Source organism: Miscanthus floridulus, chromosome 4 (genome assembly GCF_019320115.1).
Source record: "Miscanthus floridulus cultivar M001 chromosome 4, ASM1932011v1, whole genome shotgun sequence".
Lineage (NCBI taxonomy): Eukaryota > Viridiplantae > Streptophyta > Magnoliopsida > Poales > Poaceae > Miscanthus > Miscanthus floridulus.
In genome coordinates this window covers 64336516-64354046 of record NC_089583.1, presented here as the reverse complement: position 1 = coordinate 64354046, position 17531 = coordinate 64336516, and the positions used below count along the sequence as shown (strand labels likewise).

General features: G+C 41.2%; 1 long non-coding RNA gene across 2 annotated transcripts; it reads left to right on the top strand.

The window, feature by feature from the left end:
• The first annotated feature begins 14169 nt into the window (after positions 1-14169).
• LOC136551584 (uncharacterized) lies at positions 14170-16756 on the top strand. 2 transcript variants are annotated; one of them, XR_010782624.1, is made up of 4 exons: positions 14170-15211; positions 15309-15868; positions 15955-16047; positions 16197-16756. It is a non-coding gene; the product is annotated as an uncharacterized lncRNA (long non-coding RNA). The 2 variants fall into 2 exon arrangements; XR_010782623.1 differs by having other exon boundaries at positions 15955-16756.
• Positions 16757-17531: the final 775 nt, after the last annotated feature.

Genomic DNA, 17531 nt, shown 5'->3' with positions numbered 1-17531 from the left:
TTAAAGACTAACTAAAGAGCCACACTAACCAAACTAACAAGCTCTCACAACTAGCTAAACTAAAGAGCTTGATAACTAGTTAGTGGTAAAGTAAAGAGAGAGAGAGAGAGAGTAAGATGGTTATACCACCATATCAAGGAATGAACCAATCAATCACAAGAATCAATATCAATGAAGACCAATCACCTCAGAATCAAATGATGACACAATGATTTTTTTACCGAGGTTCACTTGCTTGTCGGCAAGCTAGTCTTTCGTTGTGGCGATTCACTCACTTGGAGGTTCACGCGCTAATTGGCATCACACGCCAAACCCTCAATAGGGTGCCACACAACCAACACAAGATGAGGATCACACAAGCCACGAGTAATTCACTAGAGTACCTTTTGGCTCTCCTGCTGGGGAAAGGTCAAGAACCCCTCACAATCACCACGATCGGAGCCAGAGACAATCACCAACCTCCACTCAATGATCCTCGCTGCTCCAAGCCATTTAGGTGGCAGCAACCACCAAGAGTAACAAGCGAATCCCGCAGCAAAACACGAATACCAAGTGCCTCTAGATGCAAACACTCAAGCAACGCACTTAGATTCACTCCCAATCTCATAAAGATGATGAATCTATGATGGAGATGAGTGGGAGGGCTTTGGCTAAGCTCACAAGGTTGCTATGTCAATGCAAATGGCCAAGAGAGTGAGCTAGAGCCAGCCATGGGGCTTAAATAGAAGCCCCCATGAAATAGAGCCATTGTACCCCTTCACTGGGCACTACTCGGGGTGACCAGACACTCCAGTCAAATCGACCGGACGCATCCTGCTAGTGTTCAATCAACGGATGGCTACCACATCATTTCTCTCCTCAAATACTGAGCGCCCAATCCCAACGGTCAAGTGATAACCGGACACAGCATAGTGCCATGATCAGGACGTAGGACCCCAGCATCCGATCACTTCTAGTAAGGTTCCAGCTACGACTGGACACATCAGTTGGATCACAACCAGACATAGAACCTCAGCATCCGGTTGCTTCTAGTAAGCCTCCACTCATGACTAGAGGCATCCATTCATGCCCGACTGGACTCACCCAGCGTACGGTTACACACTGTCTTCTTTGTGCGCTACCACATCAGCAGGACCAGATGCACCCCACCAGTGTCTGGTCACAAAGTGACCTAGCGTCTAGTCGAAGACCGACGCCAGTGTCTTCACTACTTCCATTGACTGGATGCTCCGGTCCAGTTGAGACCAGAGTCCGGTGTACTATGTGAAACCCTATCTTTTCTATACAGGGTGCCGGTGGCACCGTCAGACTGTCCGCACTCTACGGTTGGACACTCCACTGGTGAAGTTTTGAGCCCTTGCTCCCAAGTGTTAAACACAATGTGTATCACCTTTGTGCATGTGTGTTAGCATATTTTCACAAACATTATCAAGGGTGTTAGCACTCCACTAGATCCTAAATGCATATGCAATGAGTTAGAGCATCTAGTGGCACTTTGATAACCGTGTTTCGATACGAGTTTCACCCCTCTTAATAGTATGACTATTGATCCTAAATGTGATCACACTCTTTAAGTGTCTTAATCACAAACAAAATGGCTCCTATCACTTATACCTTTGCCTTGAGCCTTTTATTTTTCTCTTTCTTCTTTTCAAGTCCAAGCACTTGATCATCACTATGGCATCAACATCATCATGTTATGATCTTCATTTGCTTCGCCACTTGGAATGTGCTACCTATCTCATGAACACTATGATAAACTAGGTTAGCACTTAGGGTTTCATTAATTCACCAAAACCAAACTAGGGCTTTCAGCATTCCCTATGAGAGGTACCTGTGGTGAGTACATGTGAGATGAGGAGGTCCTAGGGTGGAGTGTCTCTATGGGATGAAGCCCCGAGATGGAGGTGCCATCGAGGCATGAGGTGTTGGTTATCCCCTTTGATAAGATATCATGTCTGGTCCCCCTAAGGACTGCAATATCGAGAGAACCGGATCATACTGACCCTACATACACACCACTCAGCTCCTGAATGGGCGAGGGACAGGTTACCCAACTGAATAGGATGGTGCCATTATGCTAGGTTAGAAGTGGATAGTGTAGGGAGCTACGGGCATATGGCCCACACCCTCCTAAGACAATGTAGTGACCTCTGGGGGCCCGATACCACATCTCATAGTCTCAGCGTGCTGGTGGACTCTAGGGTGGCCTAGGGTTGAGTGGTAGAGTGGCACCATACCGATTGGGAGGCAGTCGGTATCAACCTAGATGGGGCACCGTTGATGATGGTGATCTTGTGGTTCTAGGTGTACATGCTCTGTAGAGTTGATCGATCTATACGTATAGCTGAGTCCTTAGATATGGACATTCCTATGACCTACACTTCCCTTAATTAGTGAGAGGAGTCCTTTCTTCTTCTTCCCCCTGGGTTTGTTGTTAGTTTCTAGCTTTGGTCATTGAGGCAAGGCATGAGAGAGAGTCATCCTTGCTACCTAGAGAGTGAGAGTGTGGTGAGATGTGTGTAATGGGATGGGTGAACATGTGGATGCGATGGGTTAAAACTTGATGAACTATTATAAAATATTGATAAACTTGCATAGGAAAACTACAACCATAAATAGGTCTTTTGCTCTACCCTTGCATTCCACTTACCACAAAGTAAATGCAAAGCATAGGGTGGGAGCTAGTGGCCAGTACAAATCGTACTGAAAGATATTTGGTAGGTTCAGATGTCATCTATGATGACAGCAATGGAGATTAGAAGGATTAGATGGTCTCACTCCTATGCTCAAGTTTGGTTGAGGAGATGAAGTCTACGCCCAATGACACACTACGCCTACTCTGATGATTGCCCATGAAGGAGGAGCCTTCACCCGCCGACGTGCTATGTCTACTCTGATGCTGTTCTGTGTGTGTTTTCGCTAGTATAACGTTGTACTTAGGTGTGTTATCAAGTGTTGTAATACCTTGTAAACTTGTATTTCCATGATGTATGAACTGTGGTATCAACTGAATAATGATAATGTGATAGCTTAGTCTTTCTAGACTATCACATTATGATGTAATATGTGGATTTCCCTTTGAGGAAATCGTAGATCATTTTAGCAACTCACTCCTAACTAAGTACTAGGTGATGTCATGACACAAGAGACATATCGTGTGAAAAGAGAGGGGGTTGACAAGGATGACAAGGAGGAAGATGAAGACAAGAAGAAGAAAAGTGTAGCATTCAAAGCTAGCTCATCATCCAGGAATAAGGCCAAGTCCAAGAAAGAAGAATCAAGTGATGATGAAGATGCTAGTGACATTGATGATGAAGCCATGGATCTCTTTGTGTGCAAGTTTGGAAGATTCATGAGAAGAAGGGCTATGGTGCAAAAAAGAGAAGAGACAACAACAAGAGCAAAGATTATGTGAGGATATGCTACAAATGCAAGAGCCTAGATCATGTTGTAGCGGAGTGTCCCTACAATAGTGACAATGATGAGGATGAGAATAAGAAGCATAAGAAGGAGAAGAAAGAAAAGAAGGAGAAGAAGATGACCTTCCAAATGAAGAAGAAAGGTGGAGGCTATGTGGTGACATGGGATAGTGATGGCTCTTTGGATAGTGATGACTCTAGTGATGATGGCAAAAAATCTATCAAGAAAGCACTAGCAAGCATTGCCATCAACAACAAGCCTTCCATCTTTGATACTCCATCGACATGCCTCATGGCAAAGCCTACCAAGATAAAATATGATATAAGTGATGATGATTGTGAAAGTGATGATTGTATGAGTGATGAGGAGGAGGACTACACCAAGTAGGAGCTCATGGACATGTGTGAGCAAGTGCACACTTGCTTTGAGATAGAGAGAAATGAGTGCAAAGAATTGCGCAAGAAGATCAAATCTCTTGAGCAATCGTTTGATGAGCTCAATGCCTCTCATGAGAGTGTAAGGGAAGACCATGAGATGCTTGGCAAAGCTCAATCTAAGCTTGAAAAGGCTCACTCCTCTCTCCTCAAGCAAGTCAAGGAGGAAGAAGCCAAGAAGGAGGAAGTGATTATGTCATGTGATGTGGGACTAACTTGTGATATTATTGATGAATCTTTTTATAAGCCCATTATTGTTGCTCCCACTAACCCTTCTTGTAGCACTACCACTTCTACTTCACCTTTGAGTGATGGTTTCACTTGTGATGCCTCACTAATGGTGGAAAATGAGACCCTCAAGAAGGAGGTGAATGAGCTCACTCATGCCTTAGGCAATATCTATGGTGGAGATGCCCGCTTGCTAAAGTGCTTGGGTAGCCAAAGATTTTCTATCAATAAAGAGGGATTGGGATATACCCCCAAGAAAGATAAGGCAACCTTTATCACTCCCAAAGCTAGCTTTGTGAAGGGCAATGGTCGGTTTTGCAATAGATGCAAGCAAGTTGGGCATATAGAGCAATATTGTAAGACTAACAAGAACAAGCAACCTAGTGTATCCTCAATTAGATTTGATTCTTATTACATGCTTGTTAAGCGTGCCAATGGTGTGAAGGCTAAGTTTATTGGTACACTAATTGTGGGCCCAAAGAAGAAGGCCATTTGGGTACCAAAGACCTTGGTAACTAACCCTTAATGACCCAAGCAAGTTTGGGTACCTAAAAGAATTGATCTTCTTTTGTAGGTCAATTATAAAGCTGAAGGAAGGCATTGGGTGCTTGATAGTGGGTGCACACAACACATGACTAGTGATTCAAGAATGTTCAATTCAATCAATGAAAATGAGAGCAATGGGATTGATAGTATCACATTTGGTGACAATGGCAAAGGCAAAGTAAAAGGACTTGGTAAGACTTGCAATATACAATGACTTGAGCATTTCCAATGTGCTACTAGTAGAGAGCTTGAACTTCAATCTATTGTTGGTAAGTCAATTATGTGATCTTGGTTTCAAGTGCATATTTGGTGTGGATGATGTAGAAATCATAAGTGTAGATGGCTCTAACTTGATATTCAAAGGATTTAGATATGAGAATCTATACTTGGTTGATTTCAATGCTAGAGAAGCTCGATTGTCAACATGTTTGTTCACTAAGTTTAGCATGGGTTGGTGATGGCATAGAAGGCTTGCTCATGTTGGAATAAAACAATTGAATAAGTTGATCAAGCATGATCTAGTTAGAGGCTTGAAAGACTGTCACATTTGAGAAGGATAAGCTATGTAGTGTATGTCAAGCTAGGAAAACAAGTTGGTAACACACATCCTAAGAAGAGCATGATGAGTAGATCTAAGGCATTTGAGTTGTTGCACATGGACTTGTTTGGACCAACCACATACACTAGCATTGGTGGAAACAGATATGGATTTGTGATTGTGGATGATTTCACTAGATACATGGGTGTTCTTTCTTATTGATAAGAGTGATGTGTTTGCAACCTTCAAGACATTCATCAAGAGAATTCATAATGAGTTTGAGACCACCATCAAGAAAGTGAGAAGTGATAATGAAAGTGAGTTCAAGAACACAAGAGTTGATGATTTGTATGATGAATTTGGGATTAGGCATCAATTTTCGGCCAAGTACACTCCTTAATCAAATGGCCTAGTTGAGAGGAAAAATAGAACTTTGATTGACATAGCAAGATCAATGTTGAGTGAATATAATGTGAGTTATTCATTTTGGGCCAAAGCAATCAACACAGCTTGCTACTATAGCAATAGATTCTATTATCACCGCATGATGGAGAAGACACCATATGAGCTCTTGAATGGAAGAAAGCCCAACATTGCATATTTTCGGGTTTTTGGTTGCAAATGCTACATATTGAAGAAATGCACAAGATTGAGTAAGTTTGAAAAGAAATGTGATGAAGGTTTCTTGCTTGGTTACTCCACTACTAGCAAGGCTTATAGAGTTTGGAATTTAGCTAGTGGTACTCTTGAGGAGATTCATGATGTGGAATTTGATGAAACCAATGGTTTCTAAGAGGAAGATGAGAATCTAGATGATGTGAGAGGCACTCAATTGGTCAATGCAATCAAGAACTTGGACATTGGTGACGTAAGGCCTAGAGAAGTGATTGAAGTTGAAGATGACAAGAATCAAGTGTTCTCTAACTCAAATGTGCAAGCTTGTGATTCTCATGATCAAAATCAAGCTAGTTCATCATCTCAAGTGCAAGATCAACAAGTGGCTAGTATATCATCTCAACCAAATGATCAATCAAATGCAAGCAATTGAGTGCAAGTGTTCCAACCAACAAATGTTGCAAGACATCACCCTTTGGATTGTATCATTGGTGATATTTCAAGAGTTGTATAAACAAGATCAAGAATATCATCATTTTGTGAACATTCTCATTTGTGTCATCCATTGAACCAAAGAAGATAGGTGAAGCTTTGAAGGATATTGATTGGGTCAATGCTATGCATGAAAAACTAGATAACTTCACAAGAAATCAAGTATGGGAGTTAGTTGAGAGGCCTAAGGATCATAATGTGATTGGAATCAAGTGGGTCTTTTAGAATAAGCAAGATCAAGATGGGATAGTTGTAAGGAACAAAGCAAGATTAGTGGCTCAAGGTTACACTTAAGTTGAAGGTCTTAACTTTAGAGAAACATATGCCTCGGTTGCAAGATTGGAAGCAATTAGGATCTTGTTAGCCTATGCTTGTGCCCACAACATCAAGTTGTACTAAATGGATGTGAAGAGTGCATTTCTAAATGGGTACATCAATGAGCTTGTGTATGTTGAGCAACCTCTCGGTTTTTAAGATGAGAAGAAGCCCAACTATGTCTACAAGTTGAAAAAGGCTTTGTATGGTTTAAAGCAAGCACCAAGAGCATGGTATGAGAGATTGAGGGATTTCCTACTCTCTAAGGGATTTAAGATGGGAAAGGTTGACACCATTCTCTTCACCAAGAAGCTAGGTAATGACTTATTTGTGTTGCAAATCGATGCTGATGATATTATATTTGGATCAACCAATTAAGATTTTTGTGAGGAGTTTGGAAAGATGATGGCAAGTGAGTTTGAGATGTCCATGATTGGAGAGCTTTGTTACTTCCTTGGTCTTCAAATCAAGCAAATGAAGAATGGCACATTTGTGAGTCAAGGCAAGTACATCAAAGACATGCTCAAGAAGTTTGGAATGGTTGATGCTAAAGCTATTACTACACCAATGGGGACAAATGGAAGCTTGGATAGTGATGCTAGTGGCAATATTGTGGATCAAAAGATGTATCGGTCTATGATTGGAAACCTACTCTATGTGACCGCATCAAGGCTGGATGTGATGTTTAGTGTATGCATGTGTGCTAGATTTCAAGACTCACCAAGAGAAAGTCATTTGAAAGCAACAAAGAGAATATTGAGGTACTTGAAGCATACACAAAATGTTGGATTGTGGTATCCCAATGGTTTAAGGTTTGAGTTTATTGGATATTTCAATTTGGATTATGCGGGATGCAAAGTTAAGAGAAAGAGCACATCGGGCACATGTCAACTATTGGAAAGATCACTTGTGTCTTGGTCATCAAAGAAGCAAAATAGTGTAGCACTTTCAACTGCCAAAATGGAGTACATTTCTGCCGGTAATTGTTGTGCACAATTACTTTGGATGAAGGCTACTTTGATTGATTTTGGAATCAAGTTCAAGCAAGTGCCATTGCTATGTGACAATGAGAGTGCTATCAATCTTACCAACAATACAAGAAATCCTTGTTTCTATGACAAAAATCCTCATGACTGGGCAAATTATTGTCATATAATATATCATAATATGACGCAAAAGTTTGTAGCATCATAAAATCAGGACAACCAGAACTATTTATCATGACACTATTTTTTTGTCACATAAAGGTACCAAGTGTCATCACAAAATGTAAGTCATTGGAACCAGTTGACAGTGGCGTTTTTATGATGATTTGTGTTGTTTTTATGTGACGGCTGTGGAGCATCACTGTTTGTTATTTCAAACATGATGGACCCAATGTCAATATACCCATTTCCCCAACTAAAGACGGCGGTAGGCAGTGGGTGGCCTCTAGGTGGAGCCAGCTCCCCATCTCCCTAACTGATGGCATGGCGGCATCTAGGCGGAGCACGACGGGCGGTGGGTGACCTCTAGGTGGAGCTAGCTCCCCATCTCCCCAACTGACGATGCGGTGGCCTCTGGGCGGAGCCAGCGTGCAGATCCGCTGCAAGCCCGCTGGGCAGAGCGCGGATCTCCGGTGACCGACAGTGACTCCATCTCGTTGGTCGGCGGCATGCTCCTAGTCCCCAAGTGCTCCATTGTGGTAGTGCCACCCTCATCCCCTTCCCTGTTTCCCCTCCATTGCCTTTCCCCGTCGCTCACCGTCCCCCTTTTCTAGTTGGTGTGTGAGGCCAAATCAATCCCTGCTCTCTCAAGTTCTCATGTTGCAGGCATCGTCATCTACTACTAGCACTCGGCGGTCAAGCGTAGCTACGATTTCTCAGCAACCCGCACCCCTTGCTATTGTTGCTGTAGCGCCTCCACCCACTACTGTCGAGCTACAGGTGTCGATTGATGATGTGACCGGGTTGCCGTTGATAATGTGCCCAGATTGCAAGGACATGAGGGTGTTTACTACCACTGCCGCATAGTCTGAGTTTCAAGTGCCCTAGGAAGAACTATCGAAATGTCAGTGTTATAATCATTTTGCACTACCCAAATTTCATTCTTGTTTGAATGGCATGCCTGAGAATGGTAGTGTTTTTAGCATTTAGTGGCTGCACTATTGATGTTAATTTTCCTATTGTTTTAATTTGGTTACAGGGGACATGTACTAGGTATTGGTTTGAGGAAGAATATGTGATGTTCCTTGATGATAATGGTTATCTACTATCAGCTTCCTCAACCATTGCAACAGCTTCGACAACAGAAGTTCCCAAGCTGGTGGAAAAATTGATAGCTTAGAGCACATTCTGAACAAGGTGAAGGAAATGGTTGCCAAGAATAGGGAAGGCATGGGAAGGTGCATTTGTCTTGTATGTGGCTGTCTGAATGTAACATTCCTAGTGTTGGTCATCCTTTTGGTAGTAACTATAGTGTTGAAGTAGGCAATGATGATGAAGTAGGACATGTTGTGAAGTAGGTTGGATATATTGGCCACATTAGATATGCTTTTGGCTATGATGATGAAGTAGGCTAGGACATGTTGTATTGAACCTGTTATCCAGGATGTATTTGCAGTTAGTATGAAATATGTGCTTTTGTGCTTTTGGACATCTCTTGTGTGCATGGATGTGTAACATGTCTGTGTGATGAAATATGCGCCTTTCTGATTTATGTTGGAATTAAACATCCCTTTTGCTTTGATGTGTAACCTGTGTGTGATATAATTTTGGCAGCATGTATGTAACTTCCAGCATATATATATCATGACAGATCCTATAATTTCCATGACTCTGTCAGGTTATCATAAAAACCCAGAATTTTTGTAGTATATATCATCTCAATGAATTCTGGGTAGCATATAACATATCCATGATATTTTGGCAGCATATAGCCTATATGTAACTTCTAATAGGTTACATGTGCATAGAATAGAATTTATAAATCAAGTTTAACATTGAAATAGAATCATTGCATTCAAGGTCTTACAATTTCATAATTCAAATACAAATTTTAATAGCATAATTCTGATACAGCAGAATCACTAATAGAAGTTCATGGTTCACAAATAGCTCTAGAAATGCAAAGGTTAGTCATCATCACTGTCTTCTTCTGATATACTCGCTTCGTCTTGACTATGGTACTCAAGGAAGGTTTCATCTTCATCTTCGTTGTCTGTTTCATCACCTTGAGGTGTTTGTTGATGTTGACGGATGCTCTCGACAAGGTCTGCACTAATAGGGCTGCCTGGTTGATTATCCATGTGCAACAAATCCATATTAGGAAAAATATCTCCCACTGTACAATCTCTCGACGAAGTATTGTCCTCTTGGTATGCCTCCTGACATCTCATCTATATTTGTTCATGGATTGGTTGTTTTTCATCGGACTCTTCAACATCAAATATATGTCGGTGGCCAAATTCTTGTACCACTGGCCAACATGGACCTAACTTTGTATCTTCCAAGAAAAATACTTGTGAAGTTTTTGTGGCTAGAATGAAATGATCATTCTTATACCATCGGCCTTCGATGTTAATGCTCTTGAAGTAACCATCATCTTTCATCTGGTATGTTCTTCCCTCAAGATTGTACCATTCACACCATAATAAGATAACAGATCTATCTCCTTTGCTGTTCTTAGTGTAATTCGACTTAATAATGTCTATGATTGTCCCATAGAAGTCAATAGTGTCATCGTTGTGAGTACCTGCAGTCTTGATGGTGGAGTTTTGTGTTTTCCTGTGTGCCTCATGAGCCATAATGTGGTACCGTACCCCATTGATTATATAGGCTATGTATGATCACACATGCCTATCCAGCCGACATGCGAGTGAGTATAGGTCTTCAACAACATTTGTTGTGCCTTCATATTTCAATCTGGTAATCTGCAGGAAAACACAGAGAATTGGTGAGTTTGTAAATTTATTGTATCATAAATGATTCAGTCAGGTTGTAAAAGTTGCACGCACATGTTTCTCGAGCCATGCAGGGAATTGTGTTGACATCATTTTTCAATAGTGTTGACCTGTTGTTGTTCCAATTCTGCCCTATACATGCTACAAAGGAAGAAGTTAATTAGTTTATTGTGACACTAATATTGAATAAAGTTGGTAGAAATGAAATGACAGCAATTACTCACTCTTTGTATTCATCAACCTCTTCATAATTATTTAGAACAAACCAAACCATGGAGTCATAGTTATTATCTTGGTAATGAAGTTTTGAAGCACCCAACAGGTTAATACTAGGACCAAAAATAGAGTAATCATTGGGTGAGATGTTCTGTGCTCCATCTAAGTTTCTTTCAGGCCTAGTGAACTTAGTAATAATTTCACTAAAATATGTTGAGCATTGGGTCATACACTCAAAGGCAGTGTATGCCTCTGCAACAGATCCTTCAGATCTTGCTTTATTGCGGATGAAACACTTAAAGGTGCCCAATCTTCTCTCAATGGGATACATCCATCCATACTGAACCATCCCCTTAAGGAGTGCCTCATCAGGTAAGTGTACTGCTAGGTGAACCATAACATCAAAGAATGCAGCAGGACAAATTTTCTCGAGTTTGCAAAGGATAATTACAATATCTTTCTTCATCTAGTGTAGTGCATCAACCTTTAGAGTTTTTGAGCAAAGTTGTCCCAAAAACCTACCCAATTTAGCAATTACTTCATATACATCTTTGCGCAGTGAACCACAAAGGCCAACTAGTAAAATACGTGCAATAGTATATGATAGTCATGTGTTTTTAGCCCATGCATTGTTCCTCCCTCCATATTGACACATCTTGATATATTAGAGGCATAGCCATCTGAAAAATTAACATTGCTAACAAATTGCAAGAACTTCTTTGCTTCTGGCATTAGAACATAACAAGCTTTGGGCTTTGTGAATGAATTACCAGCTTCTTTGCTTGGTGATTTTTTGCCTAGAATAATTAAAGCAAACATATAATTGGATTGGTCCATACACATCCATGGTGGAAAATTGTATGGAACCACTATCGCGTGCCAGATGCTATATGAATTGGTCATCTGACCAAATGGGTTAAATCCATCAGTAGCAATGGCTAACCTCAAACTATGGGGATCATCTACAAAAGACTTAAAAGTATCATCAAATTCTTTCCAAGCTTCTCCATCAGCAAGATGTCTCATTTCATTTTCAACTGGTACCCTTTTATCCTTGTGCCATCTTGCATACTATGCCTACTACTTTGAGATAAAAAGCCTTTGAAGGCATGGAATTATTAGAAAGTAATGCAGGACCTTGAGAGGAACTTTCTTTCTACCCTCCTTATTCACTTTCCATCTTGATTCACCATAAACTAGGCAATTATCATCATTGGCATGGTCCTTCCAAAATAAGGCACAATCATACTTGCACACATGAATAAAAACATAACCAAAACCAAGCTTCCGAAGTAGAGCTTTAGTTTTGTTATAGGACTTAGGGAGACTAGTAACATTCTTCAACAATGTTGAAAGCAACTCAAGAAATGCATTGAACCCAGAATTTGTTATCTGATTGTATACTTTTATATGTAGTAGTTTAATAATGAAAGTTAGCCAAGACTCCTCGGTGCAACCTAGATAAAGTTCACGCTTTGCCTCTTCCATGATTTGTTGATATAAGTTACCATCGAAGCCATGGCTTGCTGCGGTGTACAAATCTTGAATCAACCCCTAAACTCCCCGTGCACTATCTTCTATGACATCTTTAGCTTGTCCTTCATCATCAAGTGGAGCCTGGTCATTTCCATCCCATGATATATCTTCAGTACCAACAATGAGTGTGCCACCATCTTGTTCAACATCATTATCTCCCTCTCCATGGTTAATCCACCTTGTATAGCACCTAGAAATACCATTTATGTGGATATCCTCATCTACATCATCTTGTGTTTTTTGTATTTGGTTCAGGCATCGACGGCATGGGCACTTGATTTCCTCATCTGCACTAAATCTACTTCTGACATGTTCCATGAATTGTTCAACACTAGACATATAGTGATCACTAAATGGTGCACTATTATAAATCTAGCCTTTATCCATCTTGACCTAGATAAATTTAGGTGCCACAATGTTACAAATCGAGCTTCTATCCTTCAATTCTATTAAAGGCACTACAATAACAAATCTAAAGGGGAAGGGCTATGGTTGACTTAGCTCACCTGTACAATGGTCGGTGAGGCAGCAGCTGTCAGCTGGGGTGGTCGATGAGGCTACTGGTGGGGAGGAGGGGAGCGAGGTAGCAGGTGGGGGATCAGCCAGGCACTAGCTAGTCTGGCCGGCGTGGCTCCAGCAAGGGTGGTGGACATTGAGGATGTAGGTGCCTAGGCCGGCGAGGCTGCTGGTGGGGGCTGTGAGGGAGCAGCTGGGGTCCCCAGCGAGGAAGCAGTTGGGGTCACTGGCCACCCCTACTAGTAGGTGGTCACCATCATGACTCTTATAGGTGGGGTGGACGGCGAGGCTATAGGTGGGTGGCCAGCGATAAAAGTGGATGAGATGTGGCCGGCCAGAGTGCGCGTGGCTGACCTGTGCCCTCTGCTTCTTAGCCACATCATGCTAAGTACCCCCCTTTAATGACATGTGGGCCCTACATGCTAATTAGTCTTGACTGCCATGTGGGTCCAATGTTTGAATGACATGTGGGCCCTGCATGCTAATTAGCCTCTCTTGTAATGAATTCATTGTGCAAACATCATTTCTCTTTTTAATCTATGGTAAAAACTTATAACTAGTATTTCTCCCACATACTAACTCCAAATGTGATGCTTTTTTTCTATTTTTTTCTAAAATCATGATCTACCAATTTATTGCGTTGATTTGGTCATCTTTTCATGTGACAAAGTTTGAATAATTCAATATTTGAATTTCAAAAAAATGACAACTTTAAACTAGATTTTGAAACTCCAAATGGTTTCAGCTAAAAAAGTCATGAAAATAAAAGTTGTAGAACTCATCAAGATCAACAACTTTTATTTTAGTCATTTGTTTATCCGACAAAGTTATAGTAACCTTATTCACAAATTTTACGTATCTCTCTTATAGTTTATGAAACTATAAGAGAGATATGTAAAATTTGAAATTACTTATTACCCCAAAATTTTGTTCGAGGTTCTAATATTTTGAAATTCAAAATTCAAACTACCCAAACAAAGTCATATGAAAAAAATGACTAAAATCAAAGTGGTAGATCTTGATGCATTATACAACTTTGTTTCTAACATTTTCTCTAGTTGAAATCATGTATTACCACAAAAATCTATTTGAATTCCTAATACTACTAATACGATCACTGACATAGCGAACCCACCGTGCCAGGACCAAAAATTGGCCAGCGTAGGCTCTGCCACCGACATAGCAGACCCATCGTGCTAGACCAAAATTTGGCAGCTACACCTCGCAGCTCTCCTACACTTATTCTCTCACCGACACATGGGACCCACCACGCCTCCCACTCAAGAAGGCCAAAATTCCCCTCGCTGCTGCAGCTTGCCTTATCCTCTTGGCTGGTCAGACAAAAGGGAAAAATCTCCAATCCATGCAGACCATGGCCTCCTCCTCCCTCCCCTCAACCTAGTGCCGCCACTCGTCCATCCCACCGCCATACCTCCGTCGATGCTTGGATCCACCCATCTCGCCGCCACACCAACACCGGAGGCCGGAGCAGCTCATCTTGCCACCGACATCCCTGACTCCCTCCGTCGGCTGATCTCCATGGCTCCACATAGAGCACCGCTGCCTCCTCTAGCCATCGTCTTCCTAGCCTTGGCCTCATCATGCCACCATCGCCACTCCTAGATCCTACTTCGACTTTGATCTGGACGCACTTCTTGGATCCATTCCTGCCCTCGTCATGCCTTCAGTGATGCCGTCGCCTATAGCTGCTACATCCTCGACCAACCACATCACGCGTGATCTCCTATCCATAGGTTGGGCACCTCATGCTCATCCTCTTTTGTGTGCTCCTTGTAGTAGGTGATTTGCTTCCTTCACTTGTTATCTACAGTGACTAGTTGTTATAGTGAGATGAGATTTTCATTTTTAGCTAAACATTAGGTTAATGGCTTTGAATGCATAGATTGGAACATGATGAATTTTGCTGAGATTATAGTTCTTTTCTTTCTAGTTTCTAATTTTGCCTTGTAGCTATGGCAATTTGAAAGCCAACCCTAATACAAATGCCATTCAGTAGCAGCCATTTGCAAGGCCATCTCACTACAAGCGCCAGCCAGACCACATAAATTATAAACACAGTGCCTAGTTCTCCAAGATTTACTAGGACCAGTGCAGTCATGTCTTCGCCTGGTCCAAACAAAGTGCCTAGTGCACCTAGATTCACCAGGGCCAGTGCAGCCATGTCTCCGCCTAGTGCAAACACATTGCCTATTCCTACCAGACCCACTGCTAACCTGTCTCAGCAACCTACTCCCACAAACAGTGTTAACCGAACAATTCCTACGGACAACTTGCCAGGTGGACACAGCTCTAGGCAAAGCAATGACATCAATGAGTAGGTTGAGCAATTTGATGCTGCTAATTCAAATGGTCATACAACTAAAGGAGAACCAGTCCATGACTCAGTTCTAGGTAAACAATATGTGTTTCCAAGCATTAGTTTCTCCATTCATTATCTACAATTGGTACTGCTATAATAAAACATTTCTATTATTATTTGCCAATGTAGCACCCCTAAAGAATGTCTTCAAGAAAACCATGGGTCATGGCTTAGAGAAGATGATTAATAGATGAAAGAAGCTAGCTATGGAGGTGGTTGAAGGGAAGAAAAGACCTGAGGTCCCACTTCAAGCCACGAAGCTAGCATCAGAATGTGGTGTTGCCCTTAGAGACAACCTGCCTATCTACACATCTTGGAAAGAATATGATAATGAGCAGGGTAGGCAGAAGTATCAAAAGTTCTTAGGAAAGTGCCAGTGAGATAGCTATGTCATTCTTCCAAATATTTTCATGCATTACAATACTCCCATGTGAAAATTGTGTCTAATAATTCATCTGTGTGGCTTCAATCAAGGTTGGATGTGGATGTTAGGAATGAGAGACCAAGCAAGGCTACATGCACTGACATCATTAAGAGGGGAGTAAGGCAGTAGAGGTATCACCTTAAAAGGAAGTACTTTGATGACTCATTAACAAGAGAACAACTGTTGGCCAAAGAACCCTCCACCTAAAATGAAGAAAGAGGAATGGATCCAGCTAGTTGAGTACTAGTGTGACCCAAAGAATCAGGTCCATGCCTACATTATCTACTTTTGTTAATATGCAATGCAAATTGTGCATGTGAATGAAACCTTTGTATTGCATTTGTGGTGCAGGAGAAATGTGCTAAGAATAAAGTAAACCGAGTCCAAGTGCAACTTCACCAAAGGACTAGATCTAGGTCCAATATTGCCCATCGATATAGCCTAGTACGGATACTATTGCTTTTTGTGTGTTCCAATTATAAGGAACTATGTGCCATTAATTAGTTCTTGCACTAAAATGTGAAAAGTTATGGAGACAAACCTGATTGCCTGATGTTTGGTTGGATCCAATATGTGTGCCATTAATTACTTAGGCTTGTGAAGCCTGACAAGTACTGAAGAACAACAACATGTGGACATTGATGGTGTTTAGGCATATAAATTGTTAGTAGATGTGTGCTTCATAGTTTAGTACAACCTGTTAGTATGTCTTTTGTATAATTAGCAGGAAAGATGGGACATTTGTAGCATAGTAATTAGCATGTGCTTTTGAAGTGTCAAGTTAGCACATGTTGTATGATTTCTCATAATATTTGAGAAGCACAAAAGTCTTCCTCCAAGATTGTTGTTGATAGTCTAGGCCAGATCTGCCATTCATCCACCTTCCTTCCAAACATTGGTGTCGCTCAAGTGTCGAAGACTACCTAGTCTACATCGACAGTCGTAGAAGCACGCCTGCAAGGTCAGTTTGAGGCAACACTCCAAGCAGAAAGAGAGGAAGCTGCTAGGAAGCAGGAATAGTTGGAAGCACAACTTCTTGCTCAGCAGGCACTTGAAGCCAACCAAACAGCACTTGAAGAAAACTAAAATTTGTTGCGCCAGACCCAAGAAGTGAAGGGGATGCATACCAAGTTTGAAGAGACTAATGCACTACTACAAGCTATGCTAAAACTTCAAAAAGATTGAGGTAGGTCTGAATGCAGTTTCGATTGATGATGCCTTTGCCACCAAACTTTCTCTGTTATTGGAACTTTGTGCACTGTGTTGTCAGAACCTATGTCGAACTTATTTGCATCTGTGTGTATGTTTGAACCTATGTGATGGAACCGTTTGAACCTGTGTGATGGAACCTAGAACTAGTGTGGTGTGTTTGAACCTACAAGCACTATGTCTTTTGCTCTGGAATTTATGTGGATGATGGTTTGGCTAAAATGTGTATGCTTTATGAGCTCTGATGAGAATGCTGGAAAGATCTATCTAACATTGGTTATTGAATTGATACATATATTTGAGCCACATTCATCATCAAATGAAAGGAAATTTTATGATGACCTAGAGTCATCTCAAGATGTCTCTAACTACCTTAGATAACAAGACAAAATGAAAATGTCACAAAATCTACATAATTATATATGACGCTACCGTATCGTCATAATAAGTTGTCTAAATTAGGGTTCCCAGGACACAATTTATGATGGTTGGCATATTAGGTGATGAGTTGACCAACCAATATGTGACAGTCATAGTCGTCATTAAATGACAACAATATATGACGACACAACAAAACCGTCACATTTTGTGATGGTTTTCCATATTTTCGTCACAAGGTACATTTTGTGATGGTCGTTATCTGACGACCTTCATGATGGTGGTTTTTCGTCATACCATTCATTTTGTGACAAATTCTGTACTTTCCATGACACTTTCAT